This window comes from Ascaphus truei, chromosome 14 (genome assembly GCF_040206685.1).
Source record: "Ascaphus truei isolate aAscTru1 chromosome 14, aAscTru1.hap1, whole genome shotgun sequence".
Taxonomy (NCBI): domain Eukaryota; kingdom Metazoa; phylum Chordata; class Amphibia; order Anura; family Ascaphidae; genus Ascaphus; species Ascaphus truei.
Genome location: NC_134496.1, coordinates 43,718,343 through 43,735,931, shown reverse-complemented (window position 1 = coordinate 43,735,931; position 17,589 = coordinate 43,718,343). Strand labels below are relative to the sequence as shown.

Below are 17,589 nucleotides of genomic sequence, written 5' to 3'. Positions count from 1 at the left end.
ATAATTAACACATCATGGGAATAAGTGCTTTAGACATAAAAGTAACATTAAGGAAGAGGAGTCCCTGTCCCGAGGAGCTTACAGTCTAATTGGTAGGTAGGGAGAACGTACAGTAGGAGGGAGTTCTGGTAAGTGCGTCTGCAGGGGGCCAAGCTTTATGTATCGTGTTCAGAATATCCACAGTGCTATTCATATGCTTCTTTAAGCAAGTGTGTCTTAAGGTGGGTCTTAAAGGTGGATAGAGAGGGTGCTAGTCGGGTACTGGGAGGAAGGGCATTCCAGAGGTGTGGGGCAGTCAGTGAAAAATGTTTAAGGCGGGAGAGGGCTTTAGATACAAAAGGGGTAGAAAGAAGACATCCTTGAGAAGAACGCAAGAGTCTGGATGGTGCATACCGAGAAATTAGGGCTGAGATGTAGGGAGGGGCAGAAGAGTATAAAGCTTTAAAAGTGAGGAGAAGAATGGAGTGTGAGATGTGGGATTTGATCGGAAGCCAGGAGAGGGATTTCATGAGGGGAGTTGCTGAGACAGATCTAGGAAAGAGTAGAGTGATTCTGGCAGCAGCGTTTAGGATAGATTGAAGGGGAGACAGGTGAGAGGCAGGAAGGCCGGACAGCAGGAGGTTACAGTAATCAAGACGGGAGAGAATGAGGGCCTGAGTCAGAGTTTTAGCAGTCGAGCAACAGAGGAAAGGGCGTATCTTTGTTATATTGCGGAGGAAAAAGCGTCAGGTTTTAGATATGTTTTGAATGTGAGGGGCGAATGTGAGAGAGGAGTTGAGTGTGACCCCTAGGCAGCGTGCTTTGGCTACTGGATGAATGATCGTAGTTCCAACAGTAATGTGGAAGGAGGTAGTAGGGCCAGGTTTGGGAGGAAGTATGAAGAGCTCTGTTTTAGCCATGTTGAGTTTAAGGCGGCGGAGGGCCATCCAGGATGATATAGCAGAGAGACATTCAGAAACTTTGGTTTGTACAGCAGGTGTAAGGTCGGGTGTTGAAAAGTACATTTGTGTGTCGTCAGCATAGAGGTGATATTTAAACCCAAAAGATGTTATTAGGTCACCTAGAGAGAGAAAGAGAAGAGGTCCCAGGACAGAGCCCTGGGGTACCCCCCGCAGAGAGATCAATAGAGGAGGAGGTGTTAACAGAAGAGACACATATGCACTTACCCTAACCCCTTGCAGACACAATGACCATAACACGCTTCTACTGTCGCTGTAAATTCGCCCTACTTACCACTTAGATTGTAAGCTCTTCGCGGCAGGAACTTATGTGTACTTTTATGTCTGTGGAGCTTATTTACATTACGTCTCTTATTTTTGTCACATGTATTAATGTTGTAAAGCGCTATGTACATGGATGGCGCTATACAAATAAAGATATTCATATATACATACATAATTGGTTAAATAGAGGTGAGCAACTGGGCAGTCAAACTATAACATCCGACAATAAATCAAATCTATCATTTCAAATCAAGCAATAAAATTATATTTATATTGGACACTACCTTACTATTTCATTAAAAATCATATCTATGGTTTGGACAAAGCCAAGGTCCTCTCCTTTGCCTCCCTTATGGAGCTATGTGGAATCCCAAAGGGTGAGATATTTCGATACCTTCAGATAAAAGGTTTTGCCCAACGTGTGAGCCCACCACGACCACCCGTAACTCTAGCAGAGAGTCTATGTAACGTCGCCCCAACTCAAAAAGGGACAATCTCGACCATCTATACCTCAATCTTTCTTCCACCCGCAGAAAGTGAATTTCCATTTATATCACAATGGGAGAAAGATCTGAACCAGGCGCTGGACCTTGGAATATGGGGAGAGATATTTGGGGGGGCGGTTGCCATGAGCTCCATATGCATGCAAATGAAAGAGAATGCGTATAAAGTATTATACAGGTGGCATTTAACCCAAGTGCGCATTTAAACCAAGTGGTTCCCGGTGAAGTGGACCCAGTTCCTGGCGTCGGTACCACACCGACCCGCTTATCCCCTCCCAGAGCCCGGCGCTCAAGCAACTCCGCTCTGGACTCCATTGCCCCTTGCTGGGGTTAGTCCACCGGCGGCGGAGAAGCTCTGTAATGAGCCCGGCGCTCGAGCAACTCCGCTCTGGACTCCGTTGCCCCTTGCTGGGGTTAGTCCACCGGTGGTGGAGAAGCACCGGCAGGCGCTGCGGCACTGCCAACAAACAGGCCACAATAATGCCCGGTGCCCGGACCGTGCGCGGTCGGGCGAAGAAGCCCCTCAGGGCCAGCGCTCACGAGCTGCGGACAAGATGACCCAGTTAGCGGCATCCTCTGATGGCTCCCGCCCAGCCAGGGCGACAACCCTCCTCGGGACGTCTCCTGGAGAACCTGGACGAACTGCATCGGCAACAACGGCGGAGAGCAGCGGCCATCCACCTGATCCCGGCGGAGAACCGGCGGCAGCGGCGGAGAAGATGCCGCCACTCCGGCATCCTGCCGGCGGCAATTTTATTTGGGGGAGGGTTGGGGTGTGCGGGAGGTGGGTGTTTCACATTGTTTGGCGGAGTCGGCGATTCCCAGCGATGACCGGAGCCCCACAATCCCCGCCGGCGACCCTTCATCCAAGCGGGGTACTGCTGCGGCAGCTACCCGGAGCTCGCCCATGGCGGTGGCGGCGGCAGAAGAGCCGCGATTCCGGCAAAGTGCCGGAGCCCTTTCCGAGTGGGGGAAGGGACAGGGATTGCGGGAGGGGGTTATTTTACCAAGTTTGCATGGAGCCGTGTTTCTCCACAAAGACCTGGGACCCCGGTCCTGCATCGTTCCCCCTGTGCCAACCCCGGGCGCTGCTGCGGCGGCGACCCGTTGCTTCCCGGCCCAGATGGTGCTGGCGGCGGCCACTCCAGTCCCCCTGCAATCGGGACCAACGAAAGCGGCAGTCTCTGCGGAGACCAGCGAGGTAAGCCAGACCAAGTTGCAGACTGACCCTGACTTATTTTTCCCTATGACTGTACCTTGTTGTTTCACTATAGGGGTGACCGGGGGGTGGCAGGAGATAGGGGCACCAGGGGAGGGGAAGGAAGGGCAGCTTGTAGGGCAGCCAGGCTTCCCCATTACCCTGGCGGAGCAGCAAGGGGACTCTCAGTTAAGAGCCCCACTGTTGCAGCCTTGCTATGGGCTGGAGGTATCAGGGGTTGTGGCAAAGTTAGACCACCCCAGATTACCAGCCAGCCAGGAGCTAAGGTGGGTGCATCTGCACCAGCAACCCTGAGCTCATCCCCGGTAATGGGGAGACATTGTCAGGGAGATGGCCTCACTCAGGTGTCCCTAGAATCCAGGATAGGATTAGCTAGGGAGAAGCGGAGTGAGGGGAGGCTGCAGGTAGGTAGCCAGCATCAGACCTCCGTGGGAGAAGAAGGGCTAGTGGTAGCCGGGGAGGGACAGCAACAGGTATGGCAACTAGAGTTTCCCATTACCCTGGCAGAGCCTCAGGGGGTGTCTCAGATCAGCAACCCCCTTTTGCAGCCTGGCTATGGGCTGGGGGTATCCTGGGCAGTGGCAAGCGTGTGCCACCCCAGGGATACCTGCCAGCCAAGAGCTAAGGCGGTTGCATCTGGAGAGGTGCCCCTGAGCTCATCCCTGGTAAGGGGGAGACAAGGTCAGGGAGGTAGGTGCACTCAGGTAGCTCCAGTGTCTGGGTTAGGATTGCCAAGGGGGGAGAAGAGTGCAGGTGGGCTGCAGGGAGGTAAGCAGCAGGAGTCATCAGCAGGGGCTGAGGTGCTGGGCCTAGGGGAGGCTAGGCAGGGAGACACTGGGGAGCAGGGGGAGATAGGAGCTCAGTGGGGTGTCAGGCAGCTGGCAGAAGCTAGGGATGGTCTAGGTAGGCAGGAGATCCCTTGTTCTGACTGGCCAGGAGTGACCCCCCTGACAGATTCCCCTGGGTTCCCAGAGGAGGGGCTGTGGGTAGATAGGCAGCCAGGGAGGAGAGTCAAGGGTATAGCAGAGCAGCTACAGGTGAGCACAGGGCCAGGGCAGGTAGGGTCCTTACAGGATAGTGATATAGCTCTTTCCCAGACTTGGTTGACAGGAAAGCGACGGTCTGTGCTTGATAGCTGGTCGCTTGCGGGTGCAGAGACATGCCAGTCTCTGGGCAGTGTGCAGCCTGGTCTGCAAAGGGGCCCCTTCACCATGGACTTGGTTCACCAGACACTGGGCGGGGGGCAGAGGGAGGCAAAGGAGAATGCCCGGCGGCCACGGTGGAGCCCTGCTCAGCAGGATCTGGATTTCACTATCCACTGTGGCCAGGACAATGTACTGGACAATGCCGGAGGACAATTTTGCCAGGCCAATCCCTCAGGACTTATTGAGTGCTGCAAGGGTGCCAGTGGTGTCCCAGTGCCAGGGGAGGCAGCTGGGGCACCAGGAACCCATTGAGCAGGGGAGGTGTGACGAGAGGAAGGATTTGGCCCGGGATTAAAGGGGTTACAACCCCATTTGGCCACCCTCTACTCATCAGGGAAGCAAGGGGTTAACTGGACTGAGGTCCAGTGATGTGTTTTGCCTTGCTTCAATACCCAAATGTTTATTCCCCTGTGTAAACGTATCATGTTATGCCAGTGTTTGCATCACCTACATGCTGGGATCCATCCGGGAGGGCAAGGGTTAATATTTCTTTAGTGATTATAGCCCTTTGTGTAATTTTCCCGCCTTTTCAGGCACCATTTTGCAGACTCCCATAGGCCGCCATTAGAGCTCAATGCATTTCAATGGCGGATCTTGTTGTTTTGGACCTGTTTCCTGTGAAGACCAGCAGGTGGCGTCCGAGAGGAGGAGCGGTTTCCCATTGTAAGTCAATGGGCTCATTGACTTCAATGGAGATTCCTCGACGGCGCTTTCCAGGAATGAGTTGGCTGCCGTCCAAACCGCAAAACCGCAAAGTGGATACAATGTCCTTTAAAAGAGTTAAATCACGGGGGCGTGGCCAACTGCAGAGCCGAGAAGACGTGCAGCTCAAGAGCTCCGGGCCCCAAAGCCCCGTAAAGCAGCCTTTCCCCTGCAAACCCACAGGGAATTACCCCCAAATACACCAGCGGAAGGCGCGGGCGGCGGAGCTACTAAATAAATAATAAAATTTAAAAAAAAACCACCAACCAGCCGGCGGAGAGCACGTAGGGGCCGGGAGACGTGGTGCGGCAGCCATTTTCCCCAGGGGACGGCCCGGACGCGGCTGAGAGCGGCGCTCCTCCTTGACCCCACAGTGCGTGGGTGGCCGGGTAAGAAGAGGGACGAGAGGCTGTCTGCCGTTAGTCCCCGGGCGGCTGCAAGTGTGCTACTGGAGGTTGGTGGGGCTGCAGCAGGGAGTTGAGAGGAGCGGGGGCGGCCATTTTGACCCGGCACTCTGCAGAAGTGCCTGCAGAGTGTGCGGACTACCCTGGCCCCCTCCACCACCCCCCCCCCCTCCCCACTCCCCAAAAACCACAGACCAGGGACTCCAGGAGATTGGGAAGACCCAGAAGTGACATCCCCTGGGGAAAGAGCACTTTTGCAGAAGTGCACAAAGAGCCTGTACACAGCCCACCCCCCATAATTAAAGGGGACATGCATGATTTTAAATAAAACCTAATGGGGGGACTTCCGGTGACGTCACCCGGTATGGACGGGTAGAAGAGGAGCTCCATAGACCCGCGCATTAAAAGACGCAAAAACCCACATTTTTCCCCAAAATTGCCGGGTAACACTTACACCCCCGGATAGCTAAAGAACTAGGCGATGTCAAAAGCCAAAAAAGCGAGCAATCAGGGAGTTGCCAAATATTTTTCTCCGTCGCAACGGGCCAGGGACAGCACGATGGAGCCTCAAGATGGCGGCGGACCGCATGGCGCCACGGCGCTTTCAGGGAAAAAAACCCAGCCAAAAGATCGCACCCCAGCAAGCCCTGATCAACCCATAACCAGGGCATACTTGGAAGAACTCCTGGGGGCTATGGCAACGACGCTCCAATCCTCCTTTCAGACTGAGCTCAGAACCGCAGTGAGCGACATAAGGAAGGAAATCTCAGGGCTGACAGAGAAAACAACTACCCTGGAGAAAAAACTCACTGAGTCTCAACAAAGACAGAGTGAAGCGGAGGAAGAGATAGGCCGTCTAGGAGAAGAGATCACCCTCCTTAAAGAAGCTATGGAGGAGCAAGAAAATCGTGACCGGCGCCAAAACATCCGCGTCCGGAACGTACCGGAGTCGGTCGCACAGGATCAACTCCGACCATACCTCATGGAGCTCTTTAACCTAGTATGCGGGGAGCTGGAGGAGAAAGAGCTCGAAATGGATAGGGCTCATCGTGCCCTAGGACCTAAATCAGACGACCCGAGGCGGCGTAGGGACATTATAATAAAGATGCATAAATACACATCAAAAGAAAAAATAATTGCGGCCTGCCGAGACCTGGGGGAAATAACCTTTCAAAATGAAACTCTCCAAGTCTATAACGACTTGTCAAAAGCAACGAGAGACCGCAGACGTGAATTAAAACCCTTAACCAACCTACTCCGCGAGAAAGGAATCCAATACAGATGGGGATTCCCTTTCAGACTCACAGTTAACAGGAATGGAAAGTTCCTGTCCATGAAATACCCCGTGGACATGGCCCCCTTCGCAAAAGCATTAGGTCTAACTCCACCTCAAACGTGGATAACGACCAATCCTACCGCTGAAAATACATCAGGAGACCCCCCCCGAACATCGGAGAGAATTGCGGCCCAACACCCTAGAGAAAAATGACAACCGCCGCGGCACTCAGATAAATCCCCCCGGACAGACCCGGAGGGGGAAGAGTGCCCCCACTTACCTTGTTGGTCCGGGGCCGCACTGGAGCGCGGGCCGCGGACCCCCATGGTAATCCGGCGCCAACCTCCACTCCCAATGTGAAGTCACGAGGCGCCTGTTCTCGAGATGGCTCTGAGGAGACTTCGAGGAGGGGGGGCGCCCCTGCTCACCGTTAAAATCATCTTACCAGACCAGAACAGCACCAAGAAGTAAGCCGCCAACTTCTAGGATGAGCTGACACAGAACACCGCCCTCCAAGTTGGTTCACGAGTCGCCTACTCCCGCGATGACTCCGAATAGGATCCCGTCCGCCGACGGTAAGACCAGGAAACCGACTGATTCAACCCGGAGCAGCAGGATCGCTGATCTTCTAACTCCGGAGCATAAGAGGAATTTAGATCCCGGTTTTGCCCCCACCAGCCTCAATCTCCGGCTTTTCGGACCCGCTTTAAATGTGATCTCCCTCCCCCTCCTTTTGCCGGTTTCTCCGGTCCCGTGGAGCGGAGCTCTGGATTGGGGGGAGGGGGGGGGTCGGTGTCGGCATCCAGCCTTTCCGCCAACGATCCATGGACCCCGTTGCCACAGAGGACTCCCCAGTCTGTGGGACTAGGGGCGGCTAGGATACCAGGAAGACGGGCCACCCAGACTGAATAAAAGAACTTAAAATCATAAGTTAATAGTGATGATCCGGAGGTCGTGAGTAGATTAAAATAATATAACTGTTATATCTCAATTAACACCTTGCTTCCCCTCTATCCTTCCCCCCCCCTGTAACCCAGACACGCAATCGCCCCCCCCTCCCCCTTCCCCCCTTCCTCATGCGTACCCCCCCTCTTCCACCCCTCCCCCCACACACTCACATGTCCCACGTCCCCCCCCCCTCCTTTTCCCCCCCTCCTCCCCCCTCTTTTTCTCCCCCCCTCTCCCCCTATTCCCCCACACCCCCCCCCACCTCCCCTTCTCTCCCACCCCCCCTCCCCACCCTTACTAGCAAACCCACCTAGCACCCTACTTAAGCACAAAAACAATGGGGGAAACATACTAAGAGGAAACGAATATATAAAATAAAGTTGTATTAATCTTATTTAGTCACAAAACGATTCACAATATATCTTTTTCGCAGAGTTACATAATAGCTGTGTTATACAGAAATGGGAGATGTCTGAAATGTTTGAACTGCAACCAGGCCCACCTCCTACCCCCCCCCCCTCCCCTGTCTCCCTCCCCCCCCCTCCCCTCCCTATACTCCCTGTGTAGAGTTACATAATAGTTGTGCTATACAGAAATGTGAAATGTGAAATGCTTGGGCCGCACCTAGGCCCCCCCCTCCTACCCCTGCTAACAAGCCTACCTAGTACCTCACCTAAACGCAAAGATAAATAAGAGGGAAAAACACTAAGGGGAAAACAAACATACGAAAGAAAGTCGAACTTATCTTGTATGGTCACAGAATTGTATAAAATATGTTTTCTGCGCAGAGTTGTATAAGAGTTGTGTTACACAAAAATGTGAAGTGAAATGTTTGAAATGTTTTAATTGCACCTAGACCCTCCTCCCCCTCCCCCTCCCCTCTCCCCTCCCCTCCCCCCCTTCCCTCCCCCCTCCCCCCTCCTCCTCCTCCCCCCCTCCCCCCCTCCTCCCCCCCTCCTCCTCCTCCCCCCCTCCCCCCCTCCTCCTCCTCCCCCCCTTCTCCTCCTCCCCCCCTCCCCCCCTCTCCTCCTCCTCCCCCCTCCCCCCTCCCCCCCTCCTCCTCCTCCTCCCCCCCTCTCCCCCCCTCCCCCCCTCCTCCTCCCCCCCTCCCCCCCCCTCCTCCTCCCCCCCTCCCCCCCCCTCCTCCTCCCCCCCTCCTCCTCCCCCCCTCCTCCTCCTCCTCCTCCCCCCTCCTCCTCCTCCCCTCCCCCCCTCCTCCTCCTCCTCCCCCCTCCCCCCCTCCTCCTCCTCCTCCCCCCCTCCCCCTCCCCCCTCCCTCCTTCCCCCCTCCTCCTCCCCCCCTCCTCCTCCCCCCCTCCCCCCCTCCTCCCCCCCTCCCCCCCTCCTCCTCCTCCCCCCTCCCCCCCCTCCTCCCCCTCCCCCCCCTCCTCATCCCCCCCCTACCCCCCCTCCTCCCCCCCCTCCCCCCCTCCTCCTCCCCCCCTCCCCCCTCCCCCCCTCCCCCCCCTCCTCCTCACCCCCTCCCCCCTCCCCCCCCTCCCCCCCCCCTCCCCCCCTCCCCCCCTCCTCCTCCTCCCCCCCTCCCCCTCCTCCCCCCCTCCCCCCCTCCTCCTCCTCCCCCCCCTCCTCCTCCTCCCCCCCTCCCCCCCCTCCTCCTCCTCCCCCCCTCCCCCCCTCCTCCTCCTCCCCCCCTCCCCCCTCCCCCCCTCCTCCTCCCCCCCTCCCCCCCTCCTCCTCCCCCCTCCTCCCCCCCCTCCCCCCCCATCTCCCCTCCTCCCTCCCTCCCCCCCCCTCCTCCCCTCCTCCCTCCCTCCCTCCCCCCCCTCCTCCCCCTCCCTCCCCTCCTCCCCCCCTCCTCCTCCTCCCCCCTCCTCCCCCTCCCCCCTCCTCCTCCCCTCCCCCCTCCTCCTCCCCTCCCCCCCCTCCTCCCTCCCCCCCCACCCCCCCTCCCCTCCCCCCTTCCTCCCCCCCTCCCCTCTCCTTCCCCCCCCTCCCCTCTCCCCCTCTCCCCCCCCTCCTTCCCTCCTCCCCCTATCCCTCCCACCCAAGGGAAGCAAGCATACAAAAGAAAACGGAAACTGTTTTAGTTAGATATTTAAGAGGTTACTCCACTCTCACAACGCATAGTTACAATATGGTTGTCTTTTTGAGATGTGAAATGTTTGAATTACTTGAAATGTTCCTATGCCTTCTTTGCTTCTCCTCACACATGGACTGGGGGTCTATACTAAATGGGTTAAGTAAATTCTATAAAGGGTCTGGACCCCTCTGACCTCCAACGGTTGACGAACCCGGAATCACCCCCAAGGGACCCACCTGGTCCAAATGCCGGCCGTTCTTAAGGCTGGTGAAAATATGTTAAGGCCTTTTGTGGGCCTTGCTACAATCTATCTCTATCTGCTGACCCTGTCCCAGCAGATCTCCACCCCACCCCCACCTACCCCTTCCCACGCCCCCCTTCCTCAGCTTAAGATATCTATTCTAACCGAAAAAAACACACAACCTCTATACCTTCAGAAATTTAAACCAGACTCAGAGTTACTGGATCATGGCCTCTCAAGTGGGAAAGAGAAGGCCTTATGGTATTATCCAAAAAAAAAAAAGAACCCAAATGGCTAGCCAAGCCACAATTAAATTAACCTCACTCAACGTAAAAGGCCTCCAAAATAACCGAAAAAGGAGAGTAGCACTTCAAGATATGAAAAGATCAGGGGGAGACATCATATTCCTACAGGAGACCCATTTCACATCACAAGACCCCCCAAATTTATTCAAAAAAGTGTTCCCAATGTGTTTTTGCGCATCGTTTACTAGTAAAAAGAGGGGTGTAGCTGTCCTGATCAGACAGGGCACCCCATTTAATCATATCAAAACAACTGCGGACCCAGAGGGTAGATTTCTAGTGGTATATGGCTCCTTAGCGGGCTCAGCAATCGCTCTGGTCAATGTATATGCCCCGAACGAGAACCAAACAGAATTCCTAAAGAAAGTTCTCGAGGGCATAGACCCGGGATATCTGTCATCGATGATAGTGGGAGGAGACCTGAACATGGTCCTTAACCCTACCGAGGACAGATCAACCACAATGGGTCCCCCCCGCACAACCCCCTCCCAGATCATAGGGAAAAGGTTTAGGGGAATCTTAAGCGAGTTCTCACTGGTGGACATATGGAGGGCCCAACATCAGGGCCAGAGAGACTATACTTTTTACTCAGCACCTCACCAGACCTACTCTCGAATAGACCACTTTCTGGCCACAAAAAATGTGGTGGCGGCGACATCCGACTCCGACATAGGACCAATCACATGGTCTGATCATGCCCCGATTACCTTAACCTTGACGACCCCCTTTGAAAAAACAATAAATTACTCATGGAGACTAAATGATTCATTACTCAACCATCCTGAGATAGAAAGAGAGATCAGAGCCGCTATTCGGGACTATTTTTTTTTTAACTCAGGATCCGTCTCCTCACCAGCAATCCTGTGGGAGGCCCATAAGGCAACCATTAGAGGGAAATTCATTTCTATCGCATCCCACAGGAAAAAAGCCCGCCAAAAATTAATAAAGGAGCTTACGGATAATATCAAAATAATAGAACAATCTCATAAAGCCAACCCCTCAAAAAAAATATATAAAACATTGACAACAGCCAGAGTAAAACTTAGACAAATCCAGCTGGAGGATGTTGAGAAGGCCCTCAAATGGACTAACCAACAATATTATGACAAGGGGAACAAGGCAGACAGACTTTTGGCGACTAAATTAAGAGGGGCACATAAACGGTCCCAAATCACGGCAATCAAGAGTAGGTCTGGTGAGATACAACATAGTGATAGCAAAATAGCAGCCGAATTTACAAAATTTTACACCGAACTGTATAATCTAAGATCAAAAAATGGCCGGCCTGAATCAATAGCATCCGAATTAATAGCGCAATATTTAGATAAATGTAAGCTCCCCACACTAACGGAGGAGGAAAACACAGTCCTCAACGCTGAGATCTCAAAAGAGGAACTGGAAGAGGCGGTCAAATCACTAAAAATTACTAAGTCTCCTGGCCCCGACGGGTTCACTAATGTCTACTATAAGAGATTCTTGCCAGTACTATCCACGCATCTTCTAAAGATATTTAATGATTTCATGGAAGGAAATCAAATCCCCACGTCAATGTCCCTGGCCACCCTGGCCATTATACATAAAGAAGGCAGGGACCCGATGCAATGTGGAAGCTATCGTCCAATCTCCCTGCTTAATTGTGATCTCAAGCTATATAGCAAAATACTCGCAAATAGATTAAACCCCATCTTACCGAGATTAATAGATAGTGATCAAGTAGGATTCGTAGCAGGCAGACAGGCCTCGGACAATACTCGGAAGATAATAGACATTATTGAACATGTCCATCTCACAGAGACCAAAGCACTACTCCTAAGCCTAGATGCAGAGAAGGCGTTCGATAGAATAGACTGGCTATTCATGGACCAAGTTATGTGTAAATTCGGATTCAAAGACGCATACCTAGAAGGAGTCCGTAGATTATATCAAAACCCGTCTGCAACAGTAAAACTACCAGGGGGCAGTAACCAGAGATTTGAGATTACTAATGGAACTCGACAGGGATGCCCCCTATCTTCTCTCCTCTTTGCATTAACCATAGAACCCCTAGCATCTGCAATTAGAGCCAATAGAGACATCAAAGGAATAGAAATTGGACACAGGCAGCACAAAATATCGCTATTCGCAGATGATGTCATCCTAACCCTTACACAACCCCAAACATCCCTACCTAACCTCCAAAAAGAGCTCCGGGACTTTGGAGATATTTCAGGTTATAAAATCAATAATGACAAATCGGAAGCACTAAATTTAAGCCTGCCAGAGCCAGAGGTGAAACTCCTCAAACTAAACTTTAACTATCATTGGAGCTCCTCGAGTATCAAATATTTGGGAGTAAAGATAACGAGGAACTACCAATCCCTATATCAACAAAATTATCCGACTCTGTTCCGGAAAATCAAACAAGATCTAGATAAATGGGGAGGATATCAGATATCATGGATCGGGAGGATGATATCAGTTAAAATGAACATACTCCCTAGATTATTATATTATTTTCAGACTCTCCCGGTCCACATCCCTGGCTCAGAATTAAAGAACATTCAAAAACTAATCTTCCACTTTATTTGGCAGGGTAAGAAACCCAGAATCACCAGGACAGTTCTTTTGGCATCAAGGGGGAGAGGAGGACTTGGTGTTCCAGACATCACAAAATACTACCAAGCCGCCCAATTGCGACAGGTAGTAGTCTGGAACGCCAACCCAAACCAATACTGTTGGCTAGACATAGAATCATACTACGCCGGGACGCCTTCACTGCCGGCTTGCCTTTGGTCCCTGAGCAGGGAAGACATGCAGAACAGTAAATTTAAGTTAGGCCCAATGAGACACACATGGGAGATTTGGACGAAATGCAAATTTAAATTTAAGCTCACCACACCTCAATCCCAACTCATACCAATTTATAAAAATCCGAAATTCCCCCCTGGCTGTGAGCCCAGACAATGGGACCAATTTAAAACAAAAAATATTAGAGCGATTGCTGACCTCCTGAGCTTTGAGGAGTTCCTGAGTTATCAACGCCTAAAAACCAAATATGAAATAGCAAGATTGGATGTCTTCAAGTATCTACAAATTCGGCATTTTATTCAAACTTTATCCCCAACGTTGAAATTTTCCCCTCTCACCAGTTTCGAGCGGCTCTGTAGAGAAACAGGCCACCAGAAAGGTCTTATAACACAAATCTACGGTGAATTGGAAAGGGCCATAGAAGCCCCTACACATGACTATATGCTGCATTGGGCAGCAGAATTGGAAATAGTTATAGACCGAGAGGATTGGGAAAGAATTTGGGAAAATGCCTCAGGAACTTCCATATGTACCACAATCAAAGAAAACATATATAAAATACTGTTTCGCTGGTATCTTACCCCAGTTAGAATAAATCAAATTTACCCCCAGGCGTCCGATTTATGCTGGAGAGGTTGCGGTCAGAAGGGGGACATGGCCCATATTTGGTGGACATGTCCGGAAATTCAAAAATATTGGGGAACAATACAAAAATTAATAGAGGAGGTCACAGACCTCAAAATCCCTATTGACCCGTTGACCTACCTGTTGGCCAGGCCCTTAGAAAATTTGGACCGACCAACAAGTAAACTAATCTCCTTCATTCTTACAGCGGCTAGATGTGCGGTGGCGGCCGCCTGGAAGAAGGTGTCTCCCCCCTCAAAACAAACAGTAAAAAATAGGGTGCAAGAGGTGATGAATATGGAGAAACTATCTGCCTTCTTGAAAAGATCCACTGACTCCTTTAACAAAACATGGGATCCGTGGCTATCCCATATGGCACCTCTACGCCACTAATCCACATATGAAAAGTAAAAAAAAAAAAAAGAGAGAGAGAGAAAGGAAAACCAGGTCAGGGGCACCAATGAAAATAGACTGAGGACACGGGAAGCAATGGGTATCCCCCCCACCCCCCTGCCCCCACCCACCCTCCCCTTCCTATTCCCACTCTTACTCTCTGTTTCCATACTCGCGCTCCCCACATAGCCCCTGGAGGGTCACGGGAGCGGTGAGCTTTCCTCTTTTATTTCCGGTTTCTCTAACCAACAAAAGGAGAAAATCTGTATTAGGCTGTATTATCGTTTGTTTCATGCATACTGTGAATTATCTAAATGCCTAATAAAATTTTTTGGAAAAAAAAAAAAAAAAGAGTTAAATCACTTTAGTCAAGTTCAATGATAAGTGGCATGGGAATCTACAGTTCTAGAGCCCCTAGAAATAAAATTCTTTTTGCCCCTAGTTCCTAGGCCTCCCCCCACTCAACCACCACCGGGTCCCCGAATCCTGGACCCCCGAGACGGGTCGTGCCGAGAGAGCGGGTCGCGCCATAGGTTCCAATGGCGGCGGCAGAAACAGTTCAGGATTTCGACTAAGTGTGAAAAGCTGAAAATCATGAGTCCATATCTCCGGTTCCGGAGGGTCCAGAGGGCCAGGGTTTGGGGTACCTGTAGGCACTGCTCCAGCATGGCTGCAGAACCATCCTTGACCCTCTTGGACCAACCCGACGGAGTATGGACCCCCTTGAAAGTTCGGGACCTTGGCCATTGATTCCAATGGGGGAAAAGCCGCGTGGCGGAAAAATGACTAAGTGTAAAATGTTGAAAAGTGTAAGTCCATAGCTCCGGTTCTGGAATGCCCAGAGGGATGGGATTTGGGTGGCATGTAGCCAAGGTTCTGGCTTTAATGCATGCCCCTTCCCAGCCCCCTCAGACCAACCAGACGGAGTGTGGACGAATGTAAAGATTTGTGGATTTTCTCATAGACTTCAATGGCGGCGTTTCCCCATTGAAAGTCTATGGCAGGAAACTCCATTGACTACAACGGCGGAGTTGCTCCATTGAAACCCACGGCGGCGGAGCCCGTTGTTTTCAATGGGGATTTAGTGAAACGCTGAGATTTCTTTTTAGCGGAGATTTTTATAATAAAATATGAAACGGTTTATGTGATATTTGTGTAACTCCGGTTCCCTAGGTCCTAGTGGGCTGAAACTCGGACCATATGGTTTCCCAGTTCCGGCATTAAGGTCTGGAAAGTTTGGACCCGCTGGACCTACCAGAACCGGGTATTTTAATATGTGTATGTATTAAAATGTATATGTGGTTTGGGTCTGTTCTGGAAACTGCAGACTCCATCTGTTATGTTAATAAGCAGGAAGAGCATCCTGCAGGAATTAACAGCCCGGTGATCAAAAGTTAACTGCCCTATTGTTTATACTGGGGCCAAGAACAAAGAGGCTGAGTGTTTTTAAGTGTGATACTTCACACTTACCCTGGAAGCCAAAATCTGCTTCACAGAGCTTCAAAGGGATTTTTGCTAGACAGCTCGGCGCCTTGAGTGTAAGGGAAGGGTTAAAATGGTATATAAGCCAGAGTCACTCCTTACTCAATTGTCTTCATGCCAGAGGTCTTCATGTCCTTCATGTGTCTTCATGAGCTGCATGTATTGCTGTAATGTCAACTGAATTATGTAAGAAATGGCCCATCCTGTCCTGTCCAAACCTTTAAGTGTCCATATTTTGTCTGTTGTTTGTATATCTTGTGTGTTCACTTTTATCAAGGAATAAATTATATTTTATCATATCTAAGTCTCGTACCAGTTCAACCCAGTTATTTGGTGTAAATTGCAGCCTGTCATAAGTCACCGTGACAGTGCCTAGGTAGCAGAGTTGCTGGATACCCCAAAAATGTACCCTGGAATCATTAGGCACATTGTACAGGCAATACCTCTCCTTGAAACCGCTTTCGTGACTCAACCCCTAGGGGTTCCCTGCTTCCGCACAGACCAGAAAGGTAAAAGGGGCATAGGGATGTGAGGTGTCCCTGAAAAAGTCAAGGAGTCCCTAGGTTAATGGGGATACCCAGTAAATGCCCAGGTCAACCAGAACCGGTATAGGTGTTCCGAGGTGCTCCAACCACACATATAAGGTTGTGAGGGGATTCTTAGAATCCATGCTAAGTCTATGCAATAGTGTGTGGGGAATATGGATAGTGAAAAAAAAAGTGCAGCTTTTTATTCTATTCTATTTTTTATTCTATTCCCCATACCAGGGGATATATTTTATTAACAAAGTGTGTTAAGTACATATGTGCTTTGTGCACAGTAAAATGAGGCACAGGGATGAAAAGTATCCCTGTAGCTGAGGGAATCCCTAGGTTAAGGGATGTACACCAATTAGTGCCAAGGTGTCCCAGAACCTGTATTGGGTTTGTGTGTGCCCCAACTGAATATGAGGTACCCCAAAATGGATGCTGTAATAAAATATGACATATGGTGTTTTTACATTTACTATAAGGCTCAATGCAGTCAGACTGGGCACATGTTTAAGGTGCCAGCTAGTCTGCATAGAATCCGTAGATGAAAGAGGAGACAGGATGTTGAGAGGTGTCGGAGTGCTAAGTGGACGGGGCAGGGCGGAGTACTGGGTCCAGAGAACAGAGACCCCCTGGTCTGCTAGACTCAGTGGCGCCTGTCCAGCGGGAGGCAATGGGCTGGCTAAGGAAAAGATGGCGATCGTAGGTGCTTTTCCTATTGGCCAGAAAATATGTCCTGCCCAGAGGGCGTCCTGAGCTGGCTCAACTCACCCCCTGCCTCTGACATAATCAGCCAGATGAGCCCCGCTCTGATTGCCTAGTGGGACATTTTCCCACGCCCAGATAGGCTGCAGGGTTCTGTGATTGTAACTCAGAAGTATTATAAACCCCTGAGTCAATCAGATTTGCAGATTCTAAGCACCAAGTCCAGTGATTTAAAATCCAGACCTCTGGAGAGAGGGGAGGGGTGGCGTCTGGAACTGCAGGCTGATTTCAGTTCTTGTACATTGCAGGCTAAGTCTCAGGGGCAAATCCTTATGTAGTATTCCTTGCACCTAGGAGTCTAGTTTTTTTACCCCAGTTCCCAAGTAAGTGTGCCTTTTATGTAGTTTGTGTAACATCCTGTGAATAAATTTACAATTTTACAAATTTACAATTTATTTCATTTACCTGTTTTGCTCAATGTATGATCCTGGTAAAAAGGCGTAAATGCCTGGTCTCCTGTGACAATGTCCATCTAGGAGAACACAAGATACTTACTGTTCCATTATGTCTGTTGCCTGGCATGGGAGTACTAAAAGAAAGACCTGCACAACAAGGCGCAGCAGCAGAGGCAGTATGTTGCTTTTGTTGTGGTACTGGTGTGATGTTGCAGCTTCCTATTATATCCCAAGAAGCTGGGGGTCCCGAGAGCTAAAAATTAATGCAGTTTATCTCCGCAGACCCCCTGCTTCAAACTTTTTTTTTTTTAACTCATCCAAGCAAAAATGGGATCCCTGGATAAATTAAATGCTAAAAAAGGTTACTTAGCTACATCCTGGCCCAGAGTATCGACCTCTTCTTTGGATAGTATGGGAGAAGGAGCAGCTAAGTGCGTAAAGAGTGATTGGCACGGAGCCTGAAGCAAGAGAACTTGGTTCAGTCCCGGTGTCAGCTCGTTGTGACCTTGGGTAAGTCACTTTATCTCCCTGTGCCTCAGGCACCAAAAA

The 17,589-nt window shown here is 51.0% G+C and overlaps 1 long non-coding RNA gene across 1 annotated transcript in view; it reads left to right on the top strand.

The window, feature by feature from the left end:
* LOC142466038 (uncharacterized) overlaps positions 1-17,589 on the top strand; it is a 183,049-nt gene that overhangs the window by 43,760 nt on the left and 121,700 nt on the right. The window lies entirely within an intron of this gene.